Consider the following 6,677-nt stretch of genomic DNA (forward strand, 5'->3'; position numbering starts at 1 on the left):
CCCAGCACTTTGGGAGGCCGAGCTGGGCGGGATTACTTGAGATTAGGAATTCGAGACCAGCCTGGGCAACACTGTGAAACACCGTCTCTACTAAAAATACAAAAATTACCCGGGAGTGGTGGCAGGAGCCTGTGGTCTCAGCTACTCAGGAGGCTGAGGCAGGAGAATGGATTGAACCTGGGAGGCGGAGCTTGCAGTGAGCCGAGATCGAGCCACTGCACTCCAGCCTGGGTGACAGAGTGAGACTCCATCTTAAAAAAAAAAAAAAGTTTTAATATCTTACATATGACTCAGTGAACATGAGTTATATGTAACATGCATGGTCATTTGGTATGCATGTGTTAGAACCACTTTTATAAATAATCAGAAATCCCCCTTAACCTACTGAATGTGTATACGTGGCCAACCCATTGAGCATAAATCATTGTTTCACTCTCTCCTCCCTTGAAGTGCCTGCTAATCTCCTCTGCTGGAGGCTAATCTTCCCAGCCTGTCGGAAGGGCAATCTTGAAGATTGTAATGCTTTACAAGAAATAAATAGAAAAGAAATAATTATCCTTTCCAACTTTATGAAGATCTCTGGATTTTTCAGCTGATAAAATGTGTTATATCTCCCAGGAATGAGATAGCTTCACTAACCCTGACAGGGACACTCAGTCCTTGCTGAGAGGATCCTACTGAAAGTATGACCTTGCTGAGTGTGCTGTAATGGATTTCAGGGCACAGGAACTGTGTCCAATGCTCAATTATGTTTCCTGCAGTCAGATATCTGATAGGCACATCTTCACGACAATGATTTCTATTTCCTGACCAGGTTTCATTGGCATACAACCTCTACAGTTGCATAAGGTCCCAAGCTCAAGAGACTTTACACTTCATTTAATGCTTCTTAAATTTCTTAATGATTTTAAAAGAAGGAGCCCCACCTTAGGCTCTAGAAATTATATAGTCTTATGTGTTACTGTAACTATAATTAACATTCTAAGAAAACTTGGCCATTTTCACCTAGAGGAGGGTATTTTTGAGCAAGAAGTAATTTTCACTTATCATCCTAACATGTATCTCAACTGTTATTTGGTCTATTATGACTTGCAATTACTCTGCTATTGTTTCTCATATGCTACAACTCTAAAATCCTCCTAGATTTGTTTCCTCATATAAGATATAGTTTTTGTTATCACCCATGCAAACGTTACCTACATTCCAACAAAGTCTCATGATTCTATAGTGAATTTTACCTTTATTCAAACATCAAATTTGTGTAAAGCACGCAATTAGTCCAGTTTTCTAGAATATTATACGCAATAGAATTTACTTTTGACTCCCTTTTGTGTATTTTAAGGAATACCTTTCCAAAATTTGCCATTACCTTCGATTATCTGGGCAGTTCATCCAAGTTTGATTTCTGAGTTTATTCCTTTTGTATTTTGATATGTGTTTGGCACAGACCTCAAGATATAATGAAATATAATTTATAATCACCTATATTATGGCCTAAAAGTAACTAACTGTATTAGTTTTTTCTTTTGTGTAGAGTTCTAACATTGCCTGGTCATCATAAAATAGTGCCTTTTTCAGAACAATGATTATTTTTTTCTTCAAATTGGTTTCGCATTGCTTTTCTTCAGACCATTTCTAATATTATTTTAGTACAATGTAAGTTTTCCTTTTCATGTTTAATGTTTAATATTCCCTTTGAAAAGCTTAATTAATGTTTTTCTATTTCAAATTCTTGTTCTTAAGTCTTTTCATCTTGTCATTGTGTTTTTTATTCAGTTCATAAAGCCAAAATTTTAAAAATTCTTTCTCCTTGAGTTTTACAAGAATATTATTAAAGCTGGTCCCCTCAATTCCAGGACTTCCAAATACCTACCAATAAAACGAATATATCGCGCCGGGGAAGTGCTCTCTGGCGTGGTGGTCATATCGAGTAAGGATTCAGTCCAACACCAGGGAGTGTCTTTGACCATGGAAGGAACTGTAAACCTCCAGCTCAGTGCCAAAAGTGTGGGTGTGTTTGAAGCTTTTTATAATTCTGTTAAGCCTATCCAGATTATCAACAGCACCATAGAAATGGTGAAGCCCGGGAAATTTCCCAGCGGCAAAACAGAAATCCCTTTTGAATTTCCTCTGCACGTGAAGGGTAACAAAGTTCTGTATGAGACATATCATGGCGTGTTTGTCAACATTCAGTATACACTGCGCTGTGACATGAAGCGGTCTCTGTTGGCCAAGGACTTGACAAAGACCTGTGAATTTATCGTTCACTCCGCTCCTCAGAAGGGGAAGTTTACTCCCAGTCCCGTGGACTTCACCATTACACCTGAAACCTTACAGAACGTCAAAGAGAGAGCTTTCCTTCCCAAATTTCTCCTTCGAGGACGTCTCAACTCAACAAACTGTGTCATCACACAGCCGCTTACGGGAGAGCTGGTGGTGGAGAGCTCGGAAGCCGCTATCAGAAGCGTGGAGCTGCAGCTGGTGCGCGTGGAGACATGCGGGTGTGCAGAAGGCTATGCCCGCGACGCCACGGAGATTCAGAACATTCAGATCGCTGATGGGGATGTGTGCAGGGGCCTCTCTGTCCCCATCTACATGGTCTTCCCTAGGCTGTTCACCTGCCCTACACTGGAGACCACCAACTTCGAAGTGGAATTTGAGGTTAACATCGTGGTGCTTCTTCACCCTGACCACCTCATCACGGAGAATTTCCCGCTGAAGCTCTGCAGGATATAGCCCGGAGGAGGGAAGCACAGAAAACGGGAGTGGCCATCTGGAAATCCAGCTGGTTATCCAAATCCTAAGGGGAGCTACAGCCAGTGGCATATACTTGTTTTTGTGATTATTCTGTATCAGAAATGAAACAGACCCTCAAATTAAAAAAAAAAAATATATAATATATAATTTATCTTTATAATAAAGGCCTCCTTTTTATACACATTAGCTAAAGGCTGCCATATAAGCTTTTACTGAATCCAGAGTTTGAGTCATTTAAATTTATAGTCATATGCAAGACTTAGTCTATGAACTAACTAGAGGTAATTTGAAAACAAGTAGCAAAAGTTAACTGTGAGGTTGCTGTGAAACCCCTGTGAAAAGTTGGGTACTACAGTCTGAAGTCCACAGGCTCTATCATCTGGAGAACAGCTGGAGCGACCTCTTGCCAGGAGAAACCTGAGTGTGAGAATCTACATGAACATGTTCCCCCAGTCAACCCCGTGTTTGTGGAAACCATTGCCTATAGAAGATGCTGCATCAGTGGTGTAGATTTGGTCAGTGTTGCAAAGCTTCTATCCACTGCGTTGAGGACAATTCCTATCATTTTGCAGTGTTTTGACGAAAACAACAACAAAAAATGCTTTTACCTGGTAGGCTGCATGATATACATTGATGAAAAATCAGGACAAATACAAGCCCAGCTGTCCATATATTTTGAAATAGGGTGAGAGAAAAACATTGTATGTTTAGAGGCCTTTAGTCTTGCTCATGCTTACGCCTGTTTATTGGCCATTGTGCTCACATCGCCTAAAGTGGATGTAGTCTCAATAACTATTAAGTGTTGCCAACAGCCCATATTTATTTAGTGTGATGTTTACTCTCTTCCCAAAGCTTATTTTAACAGTTTTAGGAAGCTTGTGCCATGTTTTCAAAAGGAAGTGATTAAACTGGTCCATTTGTACTCACTTTAACCTAGTCTCATTTGCAATAGATATAATTAAAATTGCATATTGAATTTTGTCATGGGGATTTTATAATTTCAAAAATTCAAATACCTAAACATCTTCTATATTTAATTTCTTTGGGCATTTTTGTTAGCTAACTGATGGTGGGAAGAGTAAAATATAGCTCATAAACAATCATATGTTCTGGAAGTGTGGGGTTCAAATGGTCATTAGAGAAACATTTTTGAATGTGGTCAAAATGAGCACTAGTATAAAATCAATGAGTTCTTAATAAATAATGTTTTATTTTATCTATTCGTGATTATAAATGCATAATTAGCCACTGCAAATGCTAATAGGCATGTATAAAGAGGTTTTAATTCCCTTTTCAAGTTAATAATTGAAACTGCTAGTGAAACCAAAGATCAGAAGATATATGGATGTATTGGCAGATCTAGTCTACTCTATTAATGCCAAATGTCTGGATTGATTATAAATTCTTATGTCATCAAAAGGTCTGTTAATACTTACTTCTAAAGATGAAACATACATGTAACTGTGTTTTATTTTCTTTATTATTTTGTATTTTGTTTTTTATCTTTGAATTTCTACTTTATGAATTTTATGATTAATATGCATAGGCATAGAAGTTAAATTATATTGTATAATTTAAAAGTTCTCACGAAAGGGAAATAATTCCAGTAAGATACACTAAAATGTTCAAATTTATAATTCAGGATGAAATAAGAAGTCATTATAATGGGTAATTTGGAAGAACATAAAATAAGTAATGCACTGATGATGAAAAAGATTAAAAAAAGGTTTGAGTAATCAAGAGCTAAGCTATATTGAAGATAAAATAAGTTTTTTTTTTTCTATTTACAGAGGATAATGTGCATATTGGAATCAAAAAAAAAGTTCCCTGAAAAATCATGATTCTTATAGTAATGACTATAATTCTTATAATACTTTCAATTTACATGACATTTCTAATTGAGATGACCTTCATGATACATATAAAACAGCATCTAGGCTATATCAGCATTTATCGTATAATAAGCACTTAATACATTTTAGGAATAGAAGGCTTTACCAATTAATTTTTTAGCAGGAAGTGAAATTCAACTCAATCCTTTTTTTAAGAAAAAATAGCAATAATTTTGTCTGCAGCTGGGGAATCACAAGATATAGTTGCTTTATGCACTACTAGATCTATTGCCCTTTGGAATAAGTCATTGGTAAATCTGATTTTTCTCCACCTTTCAACTAGGTTTCTTTCACATCCACTAAAGTATATTATAGTCATATTGTTAGGGGTAGAAGGTCTCCAAGTTACCGGCAGTCAGTCTGTAGGGGTCTGCAGAAACCTCAATTCATGCCTCCTCAGAAAAAGTAACTCAACTGAAGGGAATAAGACAGAAAAAGAGACCAAGGCAAGTTTCAGAGCAGGAGTAGAAGTTTATTGAAAAACTTTAGAACAGAAAAAAAAAAAAAAAAAGAAAAAAAAGAAACTACACTTGGAAGAGACCCAAGTGGGCAACTTGACGGACAAGTGTGGCGTTTAACCTTAATTCTAGGACTTTACATGCTTGCTTACCTCCAGTGGCTTGCTCCCCTTTCCCCTCATTTTTCCCCTAGGGCAAGCTGCCCACATGCACAATGCTCTCCTTACACTCGGGAGGTGAGCATGCACAGTGCGTTTAGGAAGTTGTACACATGCCCATCTGAGGTTTTCTTCCCTTTTCTGGTGGAATGCCTCAAGAAGACCATACTCTGTCATTTTGTCTCTTAATCTGCATGCCTGGGCTCACTCGCCCAATTCCTGGGATTTTATTGGAAGTGATTGATTACTAATCTCAAGTATTTTTATCTGTTTGGAAAGTTGCCTCTCCCTGGTGCTTATAATCAATTAACACTTCAGTGTGACACGTGTGGACCATTAGAAAATGGCCTCTCCCTGGCACTGGCTGCCAAACTATTTTTAGTGAGGCAGTGTGATAACTGTAGAACCATCATCTGATGGTCACCTGACATTTGTGGTGGGTGGAGGAAGGGAGAGGCCTCTCCTGCCTCGACTCATGCCTGTCTAACTACCTGTAAATACAATATTGCATTAGGACAATCATTGCTATAAAGGCATACTTGAGACTTAGTAACATATAAAGAAAAGAGGCTTAATTGGCTCACAGTTCTGCAGGCTGTACAGAAAGCATGGTGCTGGCATGTGCTTGGCTTCTGAGGAGGCCTCAGGGAGTTTTTATTGATGACTGAAGGTGAATTAGGAGCACATCACAGGGCTTGAGTGAGAGCAAGTGGGTTGGGGGCAGGTGCAACACACTTTTAAACAACTAGATCTCATGCAAACTCACTCGCTATCCTGGGGACAGCACCAAGGCAATAGTGCTAAATCATTCATGAGAAATCCACCCCCGTGATCCAATCACCTCCTACACAGCCCCACCTCTAACATTGGGGATTACATTTCAACATGAGATTTGGAGGGACAAATATCCAAAATACATGAAATATGAATTTAAAAAGTGGAGGATTTGATTCAATGAACAACCATCCACAGCTTTGTTTAAAAGTATTTACAGAAAGAGTTGTTTTTGTAAAACAACATATTAAAATAGCATAAATTTAGGATATCTTTAAATAAAAGTTGATTAATTAATAGGTAATATTGAGAGAAAGAAAAGTCAGCACGCAGTGAACTAGAAGCAACAAATATATTACACTGAGGTATTCCCTAGAATAAAATATGAAGAATTAAAATAGAAATCACATTTTGCAAAAGTATATGGCCCAATTTTCTTTTAGGATGGGCTGAAATCTTTCTGGAGGGGGAATAGATCTGTGATTTTTATTGTTTTTGATTTGATGTGTTAGAGTTTATAGGAAAATAAGAGCAGTGTGAAGGTTTTTAAAGGAGGATCAGAAACTGAACATAAAAGAGAAGTACCAGGCAAGCATAGAATTGTTAAGACATGGCATATCCATTAGCATAATAAGGGG

The 6,677-nt window shown here is 37.8% G+C and overlaps 1 pseudogene; it reads left to right on the forward strand.

The window, feature by feature from the left end:
- The first annotated feature begins 1,880 nt into the window (after nucleotides 1–1,880).
- LOC100587462 lies at nucleotides 1,881–2,869 on the forward strand (annotated as a pseudogene).
- The last annotated feature ends 3,808 nt before the right edge of the window (nucleotides 2,870–6,677 follow it).

This window comes from Nomascus leucogenys, chromosome 5 (genome assembly GCF_006542625.1).
Source record: "Nomascus leucogenys isolate Asia chromosome 5, Asia_NLE_v1, whole genome shotgun sequence".
In the NCBI taxonomy this organism is placed as follows: domain Eukaryota; kingdom Metazoa; phylum Chordata; class Mammalia; order Primates; family Hylobatidae; genus Nomascus; species Nomascus leucogenys.